Source organism: Onychomys torridus, chromosome 23, assembly GCF_903995425.1.
Source record: "Onychomys torridus chromosome 23, mOncTor1.1, whole genome shotgun sequence".
Lineage (NCBI taxonomy): Eukaryota > Metazoa > Chordata > Mammalia > Rodentia > Cricetidae > Onychomys > Onychomys torridus.
In genome coordinates, this window is record NC_050465.1 from 12,990,822 (window position 1) to 13,013,762 (window position 22,941).

Here is a 22,941-nt window from a genome sequence, read left to right on the forward strand (position 1 = left end):
ATCTTCAAGCTCTTACTTTGACTTGATTTTTTGTATTATATAGACAGAGACTCTGTGTTTCTTCTTCCAGCTGAATCTTAGAAATTATTATTTGCATGTTTGAACTCTCTCTCTCTCGCTCTGTCTCTCTCTCTCTGTCTCTCTCTCTGTCTCTATCTCTCTGTCTCTCTCTCTCTGTTTCTGTCTCTCTCTCCCTCACACACACTCTTTCTCTCTCTCTATTGTTCTTTGGCTAACTATGGTTTTAAAATATGTTAAATTTTTCTTTGGAAAGAATTTGGATAATTTTTGAATTGGAAGGTACGTTAAATTTATGGTGCCAACTTCTTATTTTGCAGATGAGGAAACTATAATAGAGAACCATGGCTTACTCTGAATTACCTAGTTAACTAGTATCAGAGTAAAACATGGGACATGGGTGATAAATTTTTTTCTGCCTTGGAAATTCACTGACTTGTATTCTGTGTCCATTACAAGAAAAACACTGAGAAATATTACATTCAGTACTTCTTTTTTTCTTTGTAGAATGAGAGACAGTCTTCTCATCTACCTCAAAGTGACTTACAGGTTGCCAGTCTGGGCTGTGAATCAGTGACAGTCACAAAGTACCTTCAAGAGGGTTTTTGTCTTGTTGTTATTTGTTTGTTTATATGTCCCAGGAACAGATTTAGTATACCCAACCTTTATACTAGGTATTTTTTTTAATGGAACGAATTATCAAACACATAGAAAAACATTCAGAGAAATAGCAAAATGAGACATACACAGTAGAGACATCCTGCCTCAAAAAAAAGGATGTTATAATTGCTTATAGAAGTTAAGGTTTCAGTGGATTTAAATCTCACATTTTGTGATCTGATCAACTTAATGAGTAACATAAAAATAATGATGCTGAAGGAGATAACAACTCTAACTTAGAACGTTTAGACATGCACTAAAGTTTTAAGCCTTTGATATTGATCTGACTCTCAGAAAACAACACAATACAAACTGCCTCTGTCTTTTTTTTACTAATTGTTTGCTATGAATAACTTGGATCTATGGAAAGGGAAAAGTAATATGAGAAAGAGAGAGATTACTAGGAATAACTTTAAAAAGAAATCCAATCTTTTGTATGAGTGAGGACTCAGAGGTACACAATAATACAATTCAGCTCAAAATTTGCTTTATCAAACTGAAAATTCACTGATTTGTAAGCCAAAGAAGATCCCACACCTCAAATGATATCCTTATCACTTGGTCTCTGCATCATGTGGGTCTGTTTTCCTCTGTATGGGTCAGTTCTTCCTGGAGGGCTAAAGAGAATCCATTGTACCTCCAACTCCTCCAGCTTAGATGTCAGGAACCCACCTAGGAGAAAACTTAACTATTTTAGTCATCAAAATAAGATTTCTCTGACTGTCGACCTTTCAATATACCAAATGAGGTTCCCTGACGATCACTATGGCAATGGTCCTGGACTATGATTCACCATAACTAAGTTACATGATAATTACTAATGTTAGCCATCCTTCAGAGAAAAGTCAGTCTGTTGCTAACAGAAGGAGAAGGACAGTGAAAAGAAAGGCCAAAGTTGCTCATGACATTCTAAAATATGTGATAAATACGCAAAGCAATACAGAAACCACAAAATAGGAGTGAAGGGTCTGTCACAGAAAGAGTGTTATTTGTAGGAGAAAAAGAGATTATTAAGGATGTCCATAGAAGATATTCTTATGTGCACATAAAATGTCCTAGTGGGGTGTAAGAGAAATGAATTATGACTTTTATTCTGTGCTGGGCTTTTCCTTCATTTCTGAACTACATGGAAAAGAACAGATCCCATTGTATTGGTGTCGGCATGAAATAAACAAGTTGAATGTAGTGTAAGATCCCAAATTCAATCCAAAATAACAAATTGTTAACAAGGTTAGACTAGATCTTATTAATAAAACAGATTTACAGCAACTACAATGTGAAAAAGACAATAATATATGCACTACTAGATGGGAGTTCTGAAGAGGGGAAATGTAGAACTCCTACTAAAGAGGGTCAGAAGGCAGAGAGCAAGTCTTCATGCAATAAACAGCATCTGACTCAGGTCTTGAAAGATGAGGAGTGTCTTGACAAGAAAGATCATGAGGACAGTATGAGTCCTAAGACAAAGAATGCTAAATGAAAGTATCTGGACAATAGGATGCCTGAAGGAGTTAACAGAAGTTAGAGTTGAACATGCAGTTTGTGAATAGGATACACAAAGACACAAATAAGTGGTTAAAATTCTTTGGACAAGGAGGAACAGAAACAGACCTTCAAATACTTTCAGAGGGCCATAGTCACAGCTGTCTACAGGAGGAACAGTGTGAGATGCAAGAGGAAGGCAACCAGAAACAAGAAATCCCACCGGGAATTCATAGAAAAAAAAAAAGTTTTACCATGATAGCAGAAGAAATAAGGAAGTAATAAAACAGAGAAGCGGAAGCAAGGTCACATTAGAGATAGAATCTGTAGACCTATCGATCACTGGTTGTGAGAACCAGAGAGGAAGTGGGAAAGATAATGCATGCTAAAGCATAGTCAAAAGTATGAGTGACACCATCAACAAAACCAGGCATTACCAAACACGGACAGTGTTTGTATTTATGTGTGCTTTGTGTGTGCTACTCAAAGTGTGGATGAGAAGGGAAGACCACCCACTAGCAGAACAGAGCAGGAAGCACAGGATGGAAATTACTGCATGGAGCAACTGACAATAAGTTTTTCCCAGATATGAGTGTTAGGATATGATTTACAGCATATTTAGATTTTTTTTAATGTTATTTGTGGTTACTGGCCACTAGTTCTAAATTAGACTCATACGTAATGAAAGGTTACAGAACATCTAATCTGTCTTTATTTCCCTGACTGAATCCTCTTATTAATCTTGGACGTTTCCTATCTAGACCTACTGGATTTTGTTTTCTACTGTTTGTTATTTGTTGGTGTTGTTCTTTGTTGTTGGTGTCTGTTGTGTGGTGTTGGTCTCCTTTGCTGTTGGTATTTATTGTTTGGCCTTTGTTACTTGTTATTGTTATTTCATATGAATAAACCTAAGGTTTTAAGAACCAGTTCTGCAATTTGTACAAAGTTGATTTCATTTTCTGTCATTTCTAGAAAACTGAATCTTAGCTTGTATAGTCTCCACTTGCTTTTCTCTAAGGACCTTGGACAGGTAAATATTTAGTGAGCATGCCCTTATCATCTGACACAGGTTCTCTAGTGTGACTGTTAAAACACTGCAGTTTCTTTAATCTTAAAACTAGTCAGGGGGGAAGGAAGATGTTGGAGGAGAGTGCTTAAAAAGGAACAAAGTGTCATTTAGCCAAGAGTCTGGCTGGACAGAGAAGGGAAGCTGATGACCTGGCCACAGCGTTCTTAAGTGATGGCGTCAGTGTCTATCAGGCTGTAGCAAGGATCTTCCTTTGATCCTGGTGTCTTTGAATCAGGAATAGTCCTAAAGCATCCATCCCACACTTAGTATTATCAACAGCACGGAGATAAGAAACCTTGAGGGAGCCTGAAGTGACTCTAGGTTAACTACCAAAGCTAGAAATCCTCATTAAATCTGAAACTTCCTGTCTCTATCTCAAGAGGTTGGGGAATTAAACTCAAGACTCTTAGCAAATGTGGGCAGGATGGTGGCAGAGACAAATCTACCCAGCAAGGAACAAAGGCTGAGAGACTAAGGGAAACTATGGGATGCTGAGTAAACAAAGCCTTGCCCTTTAAGACAAAGTGGATTTTTTTTTAATATTTCACGTGTAATTGCTCATGCTGGTTGCCTTTTCAGTTTGCTCGTCCTTCATTATTTCTCACAAAGTTCTATTTTTTGAGCCTATATATACAGTATATGACTTACAAGTAAACATTAGTTTGCTAATATGAAAAATAATCCTCTTTTTTTCATAGTAGTTGGCATAAACTGTAATGTAATTCTGATGAATCAGATGAAGAGAAATGGGCTGAATGGCTTCTGGTGGAAGTGATCTTGCTGTAAACCAGGAGCACACAGAGAGGCATATTCAGCCATATCATCAGAGATAGCATCAGGACAATATGCAATGCTACTTAGAACATGGGCAGCAACATATTGCCATTGAGAACACTAGCTAGGGACAGATTTGGATAGCAGAACAGAAACCAAGGGAAACAGGGTTCAGGATTTCACTTACTTGAATTAGCCAATCTGGAAGCCACCTGTTATAATGGCTGAACTTTACTTTGAAATATTTCAACCTATATACTTGTTATCATGGTGTGTGATTTCAGCTGAATGGGGCTGGGGGCTATAAGCATTCCCAGGCAAGATTCAGGAGTAGGAGTATTCGATGACTGCAGCAATCAGCACATGGGGGTGGTCTGCTGGCACTCTTTTCATACTCAGGAAGATGCACCAGCACTTCTGGTACCTGCAGCATGCTCGATAACCTACACTTTGCTAATTAGCATACTAAATGTCAGAAAGGAGCTCTTAGTGATAAAAATAGCAGCGTGTTGACTAGCATGATGAATGTTTAAACTGAGTTCTCACCAGTGAAACTAAAAGTTCTCACATTATATGGAATAGCTAGGATGATTTTTCTAGATATTTCCTACATTTCTATGAAGAGCAAGCAATAGTCCAAAGCAAGCCAACCACCACTGATACCATACTGTTCTGGGAGCACTTGGGAGCAAAGTTGGAGCCCACTCCCAGTACTTTTATATAACCCAAGACTGGAAGTCACAGTGAGATTAATTAGGTGAAATAAATTCTTAAATTATTCACATTGGAAAAGAGGAAGTCAAAATGTGAGTCTGTCTTTCCTTGCTGGGGAGATGACTAGCTGTACAAGCCTGAAAACATAATTCTATTCTTAGAAACCATGTAAAAAGCCAGATGGAGTAGCTCAATCTGCAATCCTAGCATTTCGACACCCCTCCCATTGGGAGCTAGAGAAAGAAAAATTGATTAGAAGATCCCAGGCCAGTTCACCTGTAATAAGCAGTACACCAAGAAAAAAAATGAAAAAGACTTCTCTAAACAAAATCCAAGGTGAGAACTGACTCCTGAAAATTGTACTCTGAATTCCACATGTGTGCCATAGCACATGCATGGTCTATGTTTGTCCATATGAGCACATGCACAAACACATACATAAAATAAATAATATATTAAATGTCTGTCTTTCTAGAAGACATGATATTTTATGTAGAAAGCAAAAAAAATCCTTTAGAAGCTGAGTATCAACACCCAAAATACAATAAATTTTCTGTACAATAATAGTCACCTGTGCTGGCTCATTTTATGTCAACTTGACACAGGCTAGAGTCACTTGAGAAGAAAGAACTTCAATTAAGAAAGTGCTTCCCATGAGTGAGTATACTAGATGTAAAACAAAGATGACTAGATTGCTACTCACAACTCCAGGGAGGCTACCTAGAAAACAGGACCCTAGGAAAGACACAGGGATCGCCCAATGACAGAGAAATGGATGAGATCTACATGAACAGCCTGGACATGAGTGGGGGTAATGAAGGGCAAGGTTAGAGGGAAAGAGAGCTTAGGGAAGCAGGAGATCCCAGCTGGATCAAGAACAGAGAGGGAGAACAAGGAATAACAGACCATGATAAATGATGACCACATGAGAATAGGAAGAAGCAAAATGTTAGAGGGGCCCCCAGAAATCCACAATGATACCTCCACTGTAGACTACTGGCAATGGTCAAGAGAAAGCCTGATCTGACCTAGTCTGGTAATCAGATGGCTAAACACCCTAATGGTCGTGCTAGAACTCTCATCCAATAACTGATGGAAGTGGATGCAGAGATCCTCAGCCAGGCCCCAGGTGGAGCTCCAGGAGTCCAATTGTCGAGAAAGAGGAGGGACTGTAAGAGTGTGAATTGTTGAGACCAAGATTGGAAAAGCACAGGGACAAATAGCCAAACGAATGGAAGCACATGAATTATGAACCAAAGGCTGTGGAGCCCTCAGCTGGATCAGGCCCTCTGGATAAGTGAGACAATTGAATAGCTTGAACTGTTTGGGAGGCAACCAGGCAGTGGGACCTGGACCTGTCCTTAGTGCATGAGCTGGCTGTTTGGAACCTTGGACTTACACAGAGATACTTTGCTCAGCCTGGAAGGAGGGGACTGGACCTGCCTCTACTGAATCCACTAGGTTTAAATGAATCCCCAGGGGAGTCTTTGCCCTGGAGGAGATGGAAATGGGGGGAGCCTGGGGAGAAGGCAGGGGTGGGGACGGGAGGGGGGAGGACAGGGGAACCCATTGGTGATATGTAAAATTAAAACACAAATATTTGTATGAAAAAATAAAATAAATATATTTTTAAAAAATGCCTCCCTAAGATCTGGCTGTAGGCAAGCCTATGGAGAATTTTCTTAATTAGTGATTGATGTAGGTGGGCCCAGCCCATTGTGGGTGGTGCCACCCTAGGCTGTAGACCTGGGTTTTATTTATTTTTTTTTTAAATCATGGTGAGCAAGCCATGGAGAATAAGTCAGAAAACAGTACATCTCCATGGCTCCTACCTCAACTCCTGTCTCCAAGTTTCCACTCACTTTTGAGTTTCTGCCTTGGATTCCCTCGATGGGCTGTGATTCCATATATGTAAGTAAAATAAGCCCTTTCTTCTCCAACTTGCTTTTGGTCGTGGTGTTTCATCACAGAAATAGTAACTCTAACTAAGACATATAATGGTCCCAGAATAGTGGAGTATTGCTGTGACAGTCATAGCCATGTTTTTTTAGGAAGGATTGTGGAAGGACTTTGGTACTTTGACATAGAAAAGCCATTGAGTGTTCAAAGCTTGGTGAGCTCTTCTGTGGGAGCTTGAAAGGAAAGAATATTGAGAGAAATGCAGATGATGGAGTGCTTGCTTGTGAAATTCCAGAGGGAAATTGAGAGTCACTCAAAGACTCTATTGGGGCCATTGCATATTTTGAGTTAAAATTTTGTGGTTCTGATTAGCTGGGGCTGAAGAACTGGCTGAGATTAACAAGATACCAGAACCACTGAAGTGAAACCTTTGCTTTGCTGGGATACTTGCTACTGTTCAGTTGCAGCTAAGAAATTAGTGGTGATTAAGAATAAACAGCAATGTTGAGTTGAAATTTTCTGAAACATGTTTCTTCAGGGTTAGCATGCAGAAGCTATGTTCCAGAAGTGGACAAGATTGTACTTGGTAGCAAAAAGAGTCATTCCAGGTGCTGCTAGTTTTGATTGTATAAGGAGGTCATAGGAACCAGCTAAGACTTGGTACTCTGTTGCAGGGCTAGAGTCCCTGAAGAGAGCCCAGGAAAAGCAATTGGTGAAAGTTAACACCAGTTGCAGCATTTTGGAGATGCCAGTGCCAAGAGTTGGAGTACAAAGAACAGCAGCAGCCGTGGGGCTTCTAAACTTCAGAGTATTCATATTATAATGTTGGTACTAATGTGTGATCTTGGGGATGAACAAGAAAGGAAAGGTATGGCTTAACAGTGATGTGTGTGTGTCAAGTTGACAAGGGGTAATGGTACTTCGTCACAGCAATATTAACCCTAACTAAGACATCACCTATCTGGAAAAATATTCTAGAGAATAATTCTGCTCACCATCACTACAAACATCACAAAATATTCAGAACAAAGCTAACCAATGTTGTGAAATATCACTTCAATTAAAATTACAAAATGTATATGAGAGAACATTAAAAGAATACAAACAAATGGCAAGGTATCCTACAGATTTGAGAATTAATATTGTTAAAATGTCCATACCATTCAAAGTGAACTACAAAGTCAATGTCATCCCTGTCACAGAACTAATGTTATTCATTACAGCTTTTTAAATAAAATATTGAATTTAATATGAAATTGCAAAAGACCTGTGTGGCTAAGCCAGTCTTAAATAAAAAGTAAAATAGACCCATCGCACTACCTATTATGTATATGCAGTGGGATATTTTTGTAAGGCTATTAGTCTTACAGAGCAACCAAAAACCCATATTTTGCCAATCAAACTTTCTACATTTAAGGAGTCCTCAAACTTTAAGAATTGAGTCCTTTCTCAAAATACATTGTTAGCACAATTTTGTGTTCCACATGTAAGTACTACCTTTGAGCCCTTCACCAACTTTCATTCTCTTGCCAGTGGTAAGGGGAAGATAGGCCAATGAAAAGCCTTGCAAAGACTTTACAGGCACAGGGAACAGCTACAATGACAGAGACCTTCCTCCCATTGTAGAGAATCACAGTTATGTGTCATCTGAAACAGCCCATCAGGGAGATGCTTTGGACTGAAGAAATAAAAAGTAGGAGAAAAAAGGTCTGCAGCAAGTAAATTCTTCAAATCTTATAAATCTTTTTCTTTCTTTTCTCAGTTTAAATTTGCCCTCTAGCCAATAAGGCTACGTTTCTTTCATCAAAAAGCCTTGCTTAAAATTGGTTTCTTCTATCAAATTCATTCTACTTCATGTAAACCACAGTGAGTTTGGCAGCCTGAATAAAACTTGCCTATGCTTGGAACCTCACACTTGAAAACACCATCTGAAGACAGACTTTCCCTCTCCAAAGCATTGGGGTGAGTGGCAGGAGAGGTTCATATATGAGCTGAGATGCCTCATTAGCTGGCTCCATCTCGGCCGGTATAAGACAAATATCTTCATTAAGCCAAACAGTTATCCAAGTCCAGTAGAATCTGAGGGTCCCTGAATCAAAACCTGCCTTTAAAGCTCAAATTCAATCTTCAACTTAGTATTCACCATGAGTGTCACAGTAACAATGACAACGGGTTAAATCACCGGCTGTATCTCAGAGAAGGTTTCAGATCTTCAGGCTGTTGGTGTCCAGAGAGGACTGAGGGATAAAGCAGAGAGGCAATGAACCATGCCCTTGTCTGAACTCTCTCCATAGTGAAGATAAAATGAATTGTCTCCACATGAATAATATTCTGAAATCTCCAAGGGAAACAGTTGTGATAAGAGGTTCTCTGAAACACAAGTAAACTAAAAACAAACAAACAAACAAAAAAAAAAAAAACAATAAAATCTAACACTCTACTTCAACAAATTGCAACAGTCTGGTCTTCTCAGTGTCCTTGAAGGTTGTTTAAAGAATGTGTTCCTAGACTTTAATCTTGGGGACTTGGTCAATATAGACTTTGCTGTGATATATATCAAGGGAGGTGGGAGTCAAGGGGCTGATTGAAGGACCAGAGCTGATGGCTGAAAAGGTAGCTTATGCTGTGATAACAGTTAGCAAAATATGAGGGGGAACTCTGACTCCAAAAAATCTGAGCTAACACTGAACAGGCAGGATGAAAGTATTAGAGGGAGCAGATATTTATAGGCTATGGATGGCCATTCTACTCAAGAGAAAGGTCTAGACTAATTAGCATAGATACGAGAAGCAAGAACTTTAAGATAAACAAGACATCTAGGTCCTCAGTAAGTGATATGATGCTTCAGCTCTGTTCTAGGTGCCTACCTCTAAAGCAAACAGAACATCTGATGAACTGAACATATTTATTATGTGGGTTGAGAAGGACCCTGAAGGTAATGATGAGGCAGACATAAAGGCATATATTTAAATATATATATATATATGGAGAGAGAGAGAGAGAGAGAGAGAGAGAGAGAGAGAGAGAGAGAGAGAAAGGCAGATTCAACCACCAGGGAGCTAAGTGATTTTAAGCTATCTGCAGCTCCCAATGAATGATGGTCAGCAAGATTTGGAAAGGGAAGGTCCAATATGTGACAGAGCTTGATATTGGACTTCTGTGCTCCAGAAAGTCTCATTGTATCTTAATATTTGGCCACCAACCTACAGGTGAGTGTATTTTATATTTTAATTTGAGAGTTCTGACTGTATCCATACACAAACATAATTAGACTGCCCTTATAAAGTTATCCATCACCCCAATTGCAGCTCATATCTAATAACTATATTGACCCCACTCTCTGCATGAATATAATTAAATAGCCAGTGTAATAACTGCACTGGCATAATTATCAGTTAATATGAATACATTAGGATGAGTTCTTGTGCTGGGCTGTCATGATCAACATTTTCTTCTCAAGTAACTAGAGAATAGAAAAATTGAGAGCTAAAAGCAGTACTATTTCTGTTGTCACTGGCATACCTCTAAAACTGACTCACAAGTTTACTGTTTTAGAGATATCCATCTATTTAGAAACTGATAAAAATACATCAGTAAATTTTGTTATGAGGTCAACTGTCTGTAAGTATGTTGTTCCTACACCACACAAGCTGCTGCTGATTCACCATGTTTAATGTGATGATTAGCCAAAAAAGAAAAAAAAAATAGTTATTCCTTCAATGTTCACTACTTAAGAAGAGAAAATGGCATTCCCATTCAAGAGAGGCTATGCTAGTTTGCTCATGAGGAGAAGCCAAGAGAAAGGTACTACAAAGAAGGTATGAGAAGAAAATTGGTGGATTTGTAGAAACAGTAGAATTGCACCCAGGGAAGCTGCAGGGATGTGAAGAATGGGTAAGTGTCTTCCCTAAAGCTAACCCCCTCAAAGACAGAAGAATTGGTAATACTGACAACCTTCTCATGAATCCATGGATCCCTCATGCAAAGAAAGCAGATAGAGTCGAACACTGGCCATGCAAGCTTGGATGGTTTCTTCATCAACTAGTAGAGGGGGAAAACAGAATATTGATTCACTTTTCCTAGACTGCTACAAATTCTGATATGTGGTCATGACCCTGAAAAAGAAAGGACTCCCATTATGAAGTTTCACCCAGCCTTACAAAACAGTGGTTTCAGTGTTGGATATGAACATTTGGTTTTGATAGTCATCTCATTATGTTGCCTAATTGATGATGAATGAACAAACTCAAATAATCCCCCCTCAGACTTCAGCATAGCTAGGATTGTAAGCATGGGAGGTCAGAAATACCTAGATCTTTTGGGCCTTTTTCATCTAAGTTATAAGAATGGCAAAACACACACTCAGCCGAATATGATTCAACCTTATGCTTGTAAAAGAAAAGGTTACCTAGAAAGCATCCTAATTAGTAGAAGGAATGGTTTAAAGGAAAAAAAAGAATTAAGAAAGATGGTAAAATGACTTCCCCGGGGCACCGTGGGAAATATATATCCCCTAAAGCAGGCAACGACTTAGTCCATGGCCCACATGGATCTTGGCAAGACATATTGTGATCTTTCCAGAACAAAGAATGTTGGGAGCCTAGCAAGTGCCACCTGGAGGTCACCATTTTTGTCTTTCTCAGGAAGCTGACATGAGAGATTTATTTACCATTTCCTAGGTGTGTGTGTGTGTGTGTGTGTGTGTGTGTGTGTGTGTGTGTACAGTCCTCCCCGTGTGTGTGTGTGCATGTGTGTGTGCGCGTGTGTGTATGTGTGTATGTATGTGCATATGTGTGCGTATGTGTGTATATGTGTGTATGTGTGTATGTGTATGCGTGTGTATGTGTGTGCGTATGTGTGTGTATATGTGAGTATTGTGTGCGTATGTGTGTGTTTATGTGTGTATGGTGTATGTGTGTATGTGTATGTGTGTATGTGTATGAGTATGTGTGTGTGCATATATGTGTGTGTATGTATGTATATGTGTGTATGTGTGTGTGTATGTGTGTATGTGTATGAGTTTGTGTGTGTGCGTATATGTGTGTGTATTTGTATGTGTGTATGTGTGTGTATGTGTATGTGAGTGTATGTGTGTATGTGTGTGTGTATAGATATGTGTATCATATGAGTATTTCTATACTTGTCACCTCAGTGTTTATAGGGGGGCTATTCCACATAGTCTAAAGGTGTGTGCTTAGAAATGAGACATGACTGCATTGCTTTGCAGTCATTTTACCCCCTTGGTTTCCATACTTTTGGTCTGTAGAGAAAACATTTCATAGCTGGCATCCTTGGTTGCTCCTGCTTTTGCAATCTATCAGTTAAAGAATCTCTAATCTCCAAAATGAGGTGTTTCTTTAGATGTCTAATCATGCAGGCTATGGAATTTCCCTTGCCTTTTCATGTGTGAGAATAGATAGAAATACCTACTGAAGTCTGAGAAAAGAGGCATGGAAATACATCCATACATTTTTATTTAATGGGGTGGGAAATGGCATGGATAAAGAACTTGTCGTACAAGCCATCTTAAAGCCAAATAGCTGTGGCAGCCACCTGTAATCCAGCTATTAAGAAGATAGATACAGAGGATCAATGGAACAAGGTGAGTGGCTAGACTAGGCAACATCAGCAAGCTTGAGGTTCAGCATGAGGACTCACTTTAACAAATGAAGTAGGTGTTATTGAGAAAGATACTTGTAGTATGAATGAATGTCCCACATAGGCTCATGTGTTCGAATGTTTGGTGTATAGTTGGTGAAACTTTTGGGGAATATTAAGAGGGGTGGCTTTCTTGGAAGAGTGTCACTGAGTGCAGGCTTTGAGGTTTCAAAAGATTTGTGTCATTATCAGTATGTCTCTCTCCTCTTCCCTTCTCTTCTCTCTCTCTCTCTCTCTCTCTCTCTCTCTCTCTCTCTCTCTCTCTTCCCCTGTCTCCCTTTTTCTGTGCCTCTTGTTTGTGGATCAACATGTGATATCCATTTCTGCTACCATGCCTTCACTTTACCATCATGGATTCTACACCTCTGAAACACTAAGCCCAATTAAATGCTTTCTTTTTTTTTTTTATAAGTTGTCTTTGTCATGGTATCTTGCTACAGCAATAGACAGAAGTTGATATCAAGGAGTGGGCTGTTTCTGAGCTAAATCTTACAGTGCTGTTTCTTTGTAGAAATGTGGAAGATTTTGGTACTTTGTACTACATTGAAAACTGTAAGTGGGGCTTGACGGACTACCCTAGTAGGATCTTGGAAAGCAGCAGTAGTGAGAGCAATGTGGACTACAGAGGTCCAGCCGAAGATGCTTTAGAGGGGAACAATATTAGCAACTGAAGTAGGGACCATTACTTTGATATTTGGGGCAAAGAATGTTACTGTCCTCTGCCCTTGTCCTAAGAATTTGCCTAAGGCCAAACTAAAATATAATGGACTAATATCTTGGGTGGAGAAAATTTCAATATAGCCTAGGATTGACTCTTTTTGTGTGGTTAGTAATCACTCTTATGCAGAGCTACAATGAAAAAGAATAAGCAGGGAAAAGTAAATACAAAATATATAATTTGAAGAAAGAAAGACCACTAGGAAATTTAATGTTGGAGCCAAAGTTTGTGCTGAAATGAAGATAAGGAAAGGATCAGTGGAATAAGGGAAGGTGTGCCCTCAGGGAAAGAACCCACCCATCTAAGCTTTTCACTTGTGCAAGCAAAAGATCCAATAATCAACATCTATGGGAAACATCTGGAAATGTGATTCAAGGGAGCCAGGGTCCACCTTAAGTTGGTTTTTAAACCTGGCAGTGTTGTCCATGTTATTCTGGATTTAGAATCATGAAGGATATACAAGTAGAGGAGTTATAGGATCTTCGTTGATGGTTAGGGAAGCTGGCGAGACCCAGCAATGTATCTCAGAGTCCCTGCAACAATGCCTGAGAGGTGACTGCTTGAGGCTTGAGAGTGAAGCCTGGATGGTGTAGGAGACTCCAAGATGTTTAAAGTACCAGAGCTATGAGATAGCTTACCAATGAGATCTGCACATAAGGAGTAAACCAGCCCAAGAGGGAAAAGTGCATCGCTGGAAGGAAGAGTAGATCCACCCAAGCCCTTTGCCATCAAAAATAGAGCTATGGGATTTGGCGTTTTTCCCTGCTGGGTTTCAGTCTTGCTTTGGTTCAATAAGTTTTTACTATGCTGTGATTCCTCCCTCTGGAATGGTAATATTTATTCTATGCCATTATATATACTGGAAATGTATAATTTTTTATTATTTTACAAGGAGTTAAATTAAGAGATTTCTTAAGTCTCGAAAGATACTTTGAATTTGGGAAGGTTTTTTTTCTGTTTCTATTTTTTTAATCTTTTATTCTTTTTTATTTTGTATTCATTTTACACGCCAACCACAGATCTGGCTTTCATCCCTCATCCCGCTCCCCCTACCCCCACCTAACACCACCCCCAGATCCATCCCTCACCCCCTCCTCCAAAAGGGTAAGTTCTCCCATGGAGTCGGGGTGGGGGGGCAGCAAAGCCTGGTACATTCAGTTGAGGCAGGATCAAGCCCCTCCCCCTGAATCAAGGGTAAGCAAGGTGTCCTCCCACAGGTAATGGGATCCAGAAAGCCAGCTCATACAGCAGGGATAGATCCGGATCACACTGCCAGGGACCCCTCAAACAGACCAAGTTACACAACTGTTTCCCTATACAGAGGGTCTAGTCTGGTCCCATGCAGGTTCCACAGCTCCCAGTCTAAAGTTAGTGAGTCCCTATGAGCTTGGTTCATGATCTTTACACCCTCTTACACATGTAATCCTTCTTCCCTTTCTTCGACTGGACTCCCAGAGCTTGGCCTTGTGCTTGGTTGTGGATCTCTGCATCTGCTTCCATCAGTTACTGGATGGAGTCTCTATGATGACAGGGCATTCAACAATCTGATTACCGGGGTAAGCCAGTTCAGGCATCCTCACCACTGTTGCTAGTAGTTTAATCTGGGGTCATCCTTGTGGATTCCTGGGAACTTCCCTAGCACCAAGTTTCTCCCTTGACCCGTAATGTCTCCCTCTGTCAAGATATCTCTTTCATTGCTCTCCCACTCCACCCCTTCCCCAACTCTACCATCCTGTTCCCTCATGTTCTCATCCCCCATCTCCTTCCATTCCCAGTTTACTCATCAGGATCTCCTCTGTTTCCCCTTTCCTTGAACTTTGGACTTGAAAGGCTATGGTAACTTGTGAGGTTGTACTAACTGATTTTACATTATGATATAACCATGAGCCATGAAGGGCCATACAGTAGATTGTCGCAGTTTGAATGAGAATGGCCCCCATATGTTACCAACCATGTAACATGTTTGTATACTTGTTACATAGTTGGTAGAACACTTTGGAAGAATTAATATGGCCTTCTTGGTGGAAATATCACACGCAGCAGATTTGAGATTCCATAAAATTGTGCCATTCCCAGTGTTCCCTCTCCCACTCTGCGCTCTCAGCTGTTTCAGCCAACGTGGCTCCACTTGGCTATTATGGACTCTAACCCTGTGAGACCATAAGCACAATTAAACATTTTCTTTAATAAGCTGATTTGGTCAGGATGCTTTGTTTAAGCAAAAGAAAAGTAACTAAGGCATTCATCATCAACCTTAGGCTCACATGTGCATGTGTACTTGTAAAGATATATGTGCCCAAACACATATAAACATGTATACACACATATAAAAATATACATAAACTTCTTGCCATAAATTAGAGAAAATGCACTGAAGGAAATAAATTACTTTTAAATACTGTGTCTACACATCAAAAATGTAGCTGAAAGTTTTTCTGTGTCCCGCCTGACCTGCAGTCAGGACAAATCTCTCTCACCCGCCAGTCCCACAGTGGTTTGGACCCAAACAAACATACACATGCTAATATCATTTTTAAACTATGGCCAGGGCAGGCTTCTTTATATCTAATTCTTACATCTTAAATTAACCCATTTCTATTAATCTATAAGTTGCCACATGGCTGTGGCTTACCTGTCTGCTAGCACGCTGTTCTTCAGTGGTGGATGGCATCTGCTTTTTCCTCTTCTTTCTCTTCCTGTCTATCTGTTTGGATTTTCCACCTGCCTTGAAGCTGTTTTGCCATAGGCTAAGCAGCTTTATTTATCAAACAATCAGAGCAACATATTTTCACAGCATATAGAAAGACATTTCCCCATCAGAGAAATCTAATAACCAATTATGTACATAAACACTTTTGTACATTCCTTTTTGCCAACTAATGCAGACACTAGCACCAGAGTCACATATTAGCTGAAAACAACTGGAGCTAGAAAAGAAAAGAATTCTCTTGAAAGCATGCACTGCAGGTTCTATGTATGCTAAAACTGTCCATTGAAGATTTCTCTAGTTTAATATGAAGCATTATGACAAATAGATGTTATTAAAAGTAAAATTCTCTTCTTTCCTTTAGTATAAGTAAATGAAATGTGACATGATGAGAGAAAAATATTTCAAGCCAAGGTAGAGTACAAATTTCTAAAATTGTGCTTTTCCCCTGCCCACATAAATAGTCAAACCTCAAGTCAGTGGCTTGGATTTATTTTTAATATGCTATCTATAGAAAAGTACAAAACTGTGGAGTTGGCACAATAACAGTGAGTGGATGGAACAAAAATTGACAAGTCATTAATATCTATGAAGCCCTTTGTGCTAAATCTTGAGTTATGTCCTTTTCAAAATCAAACTCAATTTCATTTCATCCTCATGGATAACTTGTAGAATACTTATTAGATGAGACTTTCTCCATGTTCCGTCACAACTGTTTAGTTTCATGAGTTTCAGGGGCTTAAAAAAAGAAATTTGGAGGAAATAGAAAATATACATTCACATATATAAACATGAATTTTGCATTTGAGATATGAAGGCATTAATGCACTTAAGAAAACAATATCTTCGATCAAAGAACATCTAGTGTACCTCAATAAAGCATGGTTTTCTGAAGAAAATATGTATATGCATTTCCTTTCCATAGGAATATGTATTTTCTGTTGTTAGGCACAATTGCATTTTTAATTCTCCTGACTTTCTTTCTTTCTTTCTTTCTTTCTTTCTTTCTTTCTTTCTTTCTTTCTTTCTTTCTTTCTTTCTGTCTGTCTATCTACCTATCTAATCTATTTATCTCTCAGTTTTGCTAGGTAGTATAGCCTGTCCTCTTAACTCTCAATCTTCCTGCTTCAGCATTCCAAGTGTTGATATTACAGACATGCTTCACCACATCTGACTTGGTGTTATTGATAATCACTCTAAGCCCATCTTGAGAAGTTTGGGAAATTAGAAAATATCCTCATCAAGCTAAACTCTCCCTATTTAATTCCAATGAATTAAGAAACAATAGTAAAATACCTTCTGTGGCTCCACAAGACAAACTCCACTGATTAGTTTCTTAATGAATCCTACCATTTTCTAATTGATACTAGGAGGAGGAAAAGCAATTTCATTAGGTGAGTCACCTGGCTATAATGAAAGAGCATAATTACCTACGCCAAAGGACACGTGACAGTGACAGATAATTGCTGTTCCAAAGGATTACCAAATGTATGTTTGTAGACATGCCAGACTTTAGGAATGAAGGGAATTATAGAGTTCTATAATCAATTAATAAAAAAACAAAGCCTCAAGAGCCAGTGAATTTTATTAGCATTTGCTCTGTATGAGTCAATGAGTCACTGAGCAAACCTCTTTCTCATAGTCCTATATCATGTGTCAACATGGTAGGACATCCTGTGATCCTGTCCCATATCATCACACTATATTTTTATTAGAGTAGTTCATTTCTTTATTCTACTACTGGGACTCCAAAGTCCCATGAAAATGTGTAGGATGATAATTATCTTACACAAGTGAATATGCATAGCTTTTGGAAAGGTAATCATTATAATTGGTAAAGGAGACATTCCAATATATCAGATTATGGTCAAGCCAACCAGTTAGACAATAGTTCTTGACCAAGGGTAATCAAGGGATGTTTTGTAATGAGTAGAGACAGTTTTGATGATCATAATTGGGTCAGTGTTCCTGAGTCAGTAAGAGTTAAAGATGTTGTCCTCCAAGCAAAGAATAATCTATCCCCAAAGTCAGTAAGTCTGAGGTTGAGAACTTCTGACTTACTCTCATAGTGGCACCAAGCATAGTGACTGCTTTGCTTTCGTGAGTGTAATGAGAATAAATAAAAATTTACATGCAGAAACAACTAATTAAATGTTTCATCTGCCAAATATGTCATTATAACTTTTTTGGTCACAGACTGAGTTGTAAACATTCCTCCAGAAACCAGAAGAGCTAGGAAGATGATGGCTCAGCTATTAAAGGGTTTGCCTTGTAAGAGTGTGGAACTGAGTTCAGGTATCTGGAACTCACATGAAAAGCCAGGTACAGAGACACACACTAATAATCCCAGTGTTGGTGAGATCCAGCTACTGCAGACTACTGGACTCAGTTCCAAGATGATCAGAAATGCTATCTCAAAGAAAAGATTTTCACCTGAGAAGTGACACCAAAAATTGTCTCCTCAACCTCATCTTCACACCCATATATATTTACCCCTACACACACACACACACACACACACACACACACACACACACCCCTTTCAAGAGCCTGTAACACAGGGGTATAACCATTGATTTATTGAGGCCAGCCTGGTTTGCACAGATCTAGGCCAGGGCTACATAGCAAGCCCTTAATGGGGAGAAAGAAGGGAAAGAGAGACAGAGAGAAAAGAACAAAAGAAAGATGTAAAGACTTGACAACGCTCTTAATGAGTCAGGTTGCTGTAGCAAAGTACTAGTGTCAGGTGTTCTGTGTTGCATGGGACAATCAAAGAAAGAGGGTAACTCCAGAATGTCAGTCAGGCTCTTTGGAAGCAGAGAGGAATAGTTTCTGAAGAACTGAACTCCCAACACCCATGAAAAGGCATAGTTATTGAGTGTTATACAAAATTTGTTTTTTGGTTTTTGTTTTGTTTTGTTTTGTTTTGTTTTGGTAAAACAAGTTCCCAAAGCCCCTGATCTTATCTCTATATTTTCCTGAAGGAAAATAGTCCCTATTATGTACTGTTTGCAGTACCCAATAATGCAAGGCACTCCAGGTGTGCCAGGACCATCTCGTGACCAAAGTCATGCAAAGGCTATAAAACTAATTCAGAAAAACAACTCTACAGATAACAGAAAACAATCACTGTTTTCTCCAGTGATTTCTTTAAGGTCAAAGTACTTCTAGAAAACGATTCATTCTGAGGTTTACCCTAGATACACTGAAAACAACTACTTCATTCTAATGTTTACCTTAGATACAACAGTTCTACTATTTTTTCCTCTACTCCTCCAGACTGGGTAATACACAAATCATAAGCATTTATTTTTTATAATTCTGGAGGTTGAAAAGTCCAAGGTCAAGGTACCAGCAGGTTTAGTATCAGGTAGATGTTTATCTTCTGCTTGCTAACTGGAGTCTTGATGCTGTGGTCACACCTGGTTGGGAAAACATCACTGTTCTCCTCAAGCCTTTTGGTTTTAAAAACACAACCTGATTATTTAACCCTGGCCTTGAACTCACCATAGATTCCCGGTTGGCCTAGAATTCACAGTCCTCTTTCCTCATCCTCCAACTGCAGGTATTTATGGGCAGGCACCACGATGCCCAGTTCTTCAAGCTTTCCTTTGTACGGGGATTATTGCACCAAAATCTCCTTATGGGAATACTCCCACATCATTAACTTCTAACATATGAATGGGGGTTATAAGTATTTTATTGTTAATACCAAATTACTGCTGTCGTTCTTGTGTCTGGTTTCTAAACTGCATGCCTTTGTCTTTTAGCTTCAGCATTTTTGAATTTGGGAAGAACTTGTATATTCAGATTCTTCCTCCTTTTTTTTTTTTTTCCAGTGTAGACATAAAGAAAATAATAGGGACTAGAGAGATGGCTCAGTAGTTAGGAGCACCTACTTCTCTTGTAGATCAGAGTTTGGTTCCCGACCAATGCCAAGAAATTCACAACAGTCTGTAACTCAAATCCAGGGGTATCCAATGCTTCTGGTTCCTGGGGGCACCCACACACAGACAAATACACACCAATAAAAATAAAATAAATATTTGAACAATCTCATTTCAGTTTTTAAACAATTTACTTTGTGTGTGACTCAGTGTGTGTGTATGTGTGTGTGTGCGTGTGTGATTAGAATGTAGCAGGGGAGTTACATATGATTTTGTGTAGCTGAGATTATTGAGAGATGTCCAATGTGAGTGCTGGCATTCAAACTCTAGTCATTTCATTTTAATTTTGAGTATTTCCTAGTCGGTGTGAGGACAAATTGTGAAGATTACTTAAAGAGGAAACAAGAAAGATTTATTTCCTTGGACTATTATTATATTCACTTCAAACACTGTATTATTCTTCCTGTTGAGTCTGAGAAAGTAGCCTTCTACCATAAAGATGTTAAGCCAAGTTTCAAATTTGTTTCTTAACTTGAATCCATCATTAAGCAGACTTCAGTACCAAGCATCGCATTTGACTTTAGTTTGGGGTCAGCATATTCAATGACAAATTAAGGATGATACAGACCACTTTGTTCAGATTAGAACTAAAGCTACAGTAAAAAGAGAGAAAATAACTTGTTGCATAAATAGGGTAACCTTAAAATTGGATGCCAGTACACATAAAAAAAAATGTACACATTACATTTAACAAAGATTTAAGCACATATGTCGGCAGTAGTAACAACAGTTTACTAACATGATCATCAGCATGGCTAAATCTGTTAAACTCTACAGCTGAGTAATTATTCATCATACTTATACTTGTCAAGCCTAGTATATAATACATGCACTTCAGTACATTAATTCTTGGAGTAGCCCTATAGGTCACTGGAATAATAGACTTCCATCAGGATTTATAAAGCTAGGATATTGATGTGACTTGTGACTAATTGGTGAGACTTCTACTCTGAAAATATCGAATGGATTGTATTCCAAAGACAAAATATCAGAGTCTAGCTTATACTTCTTGGTGCCAGGAAATATGAAATATGTAAAATGATAATTTCTGTGGCCATAAACCCATATATTTTTATATATGCTATTTCACAGGTATGAAATAAACCATAGCCTTTTGAAGGGGACAGAGATGGCTTTAAAGAATTTATATTTACATCTCTTTATTTTGTCATCCTCCAGCCCTTTTCTGGGTTTTTATAACATGCTCTTAGAGTAGCCTGGGCACCTTTTAAGTGCAGTGACTTCTAGTTTTTTAATCTAGTGGCATGAGAAGTAAACAGGCTGAAGGACGTGGTCACTTCTCTCAAGATAATACAAATTGCCTTGCTCCATCAAATTACAGAATTAATGGTTTCTAAAAACTAATTCCAGGACTAAATAAATCCTCGGGTGGGGGGGCTGATAGGAGAAAATACCTAACTGTTTAACTTGAAAGTATTTATCACAAACTGAAGGTTCTAATGACAATGTATAGATCTTTTTTTAATTCTAAAAGAGTAGAAGAAAAAAAAAAAACCATTTGAATTGCCTCTACCGTATCTCCCATGACCACTAGTACTAACCATAATAATAAAGGCCAGTACTAGCACATCTTGAAATCACACACACAAAAAAATTATGTGGAGTTTTCAAATTAGTGCATGCATTCCATTATTTTGATATACACTGGTGTGATAGTCATCACAAGTTTATCAGTATTCCTTCCACAGGTGTTTATTGAACACCTACTCTATGCTAGGCCTATCAGTATCCTCGGCAATGCTCTCCTGTTTTCTGGAGGTCTCACCTGTAGACCAGTACCTTCTGTCCCTACAAGGCAGGAGTTCCTTTATATGTTTTCTCTTTATGGTCCATCAAGGCAGGATGACTGTCAGGGGAGACCTTGCTACAAACAACCTGTCCATGAAGGAAAAGCTGGCAGCAAAAGTTCTTATCATGGTGTTAAAACTTTAATCATGTGGAAATAAGGAGAACTAGGAAGGGGTTTCTAATGGTCAGAAATCTGCTCATTTCTCCTCATTCGTTCCATCAAAACCAATGAGGTGTACCATTACAGATCTTGTTTTATAAATTAGTAAATAAAGATGCGAAAGAATTGGGTAAATTGATCAAGCAAAGTAACAGAAGTGGCTGGATAGAGAGAGTTGGTGTTGGTGGGGCAAAAGAACAGTGCTACAGGCAGGAAAATGAAGGCATGTGCCCATCACAGGCATCCTTTGGCAATGTGCAATGCTGGGTGAGAATATCCTCCATGAGCATGGCTACTGAGGATACACTTTATGATTGACATGGGTTTTGATCATTGCTTTGTAAGGATGACTTTATTTCTTCCATACCATAACTCTCAAAATAGAAATCCTATTTTTTCCTTTTTTAAATTAAAAAATCACTTTTTTTCATTTTACATACCAATCTCAGGTCCCCCTCCATCCCCTTCTACTTCCCCCCACCTCCCCCCATCCCACCACCCATCCACTCATCATGGAGCATAAGGCCTCCCTTGGGGAGTCAACAGAGTCTGGCATACCAAATTCAGGCAGGACCACGCCCCTCCCACCCCCATGTCAAAGCTGAGCAAGGTATCCCACCCTAGGGAATGTGATCCAAAAAGCCATTTCATGCATTGGGGTAAGTCCTGGTCCCATTGCCAGGGGCTCCCCAAACAGACCTAGCCACATAACAGACACCTACATTCAGAGGGCCTAGTTTGGCCCCATGCACGTTCCCCGGCTGACAGGCCAGAGTCCAGGGGGAGGCAGGAGTAGAAGGAAAGGGATGGGTGATGGGAACAGGAAGGACTCAGATGGCTAGTTCAGTGGAGGGGGGGAATGGAGAAGGAAAGCAATGAAAGAGATAGCTTGATAGAGGGAACCATTGGGGGGTTAGGGAGAAACCTGGTGCTAGAGAAATCCCTAGGAATCCACAAGGGTGACACCAGCTGAAACTCCTAGCAATAATGGAGAGGGTGCCTGAACTAGCCCTCCCCTACAATCAGGTTAGTGACTGCCCTAATTGTCATCAGAGAACCTACATTCAGTAACTGATGGGAGCAGATGCAATGATCCACAACCAAGCACTGGGCTGAGCTCCTAGACTTCAGTTGAACACAGGGAGGAGGGATCACAGGAGCGAGTGAGGTCAAGATCTTGATGGGGAAAACCACAGAGACAGCTGACCCAAGCTGGTGAGAAATCCTATTTTTATTGTCATTTCGAAGATTAAAAAAACAAAGCTACCTTAGGAACACTAACTTCCCCAAGGTGACTAAACCAGCCAGAAGAATAAAGCAGATAGG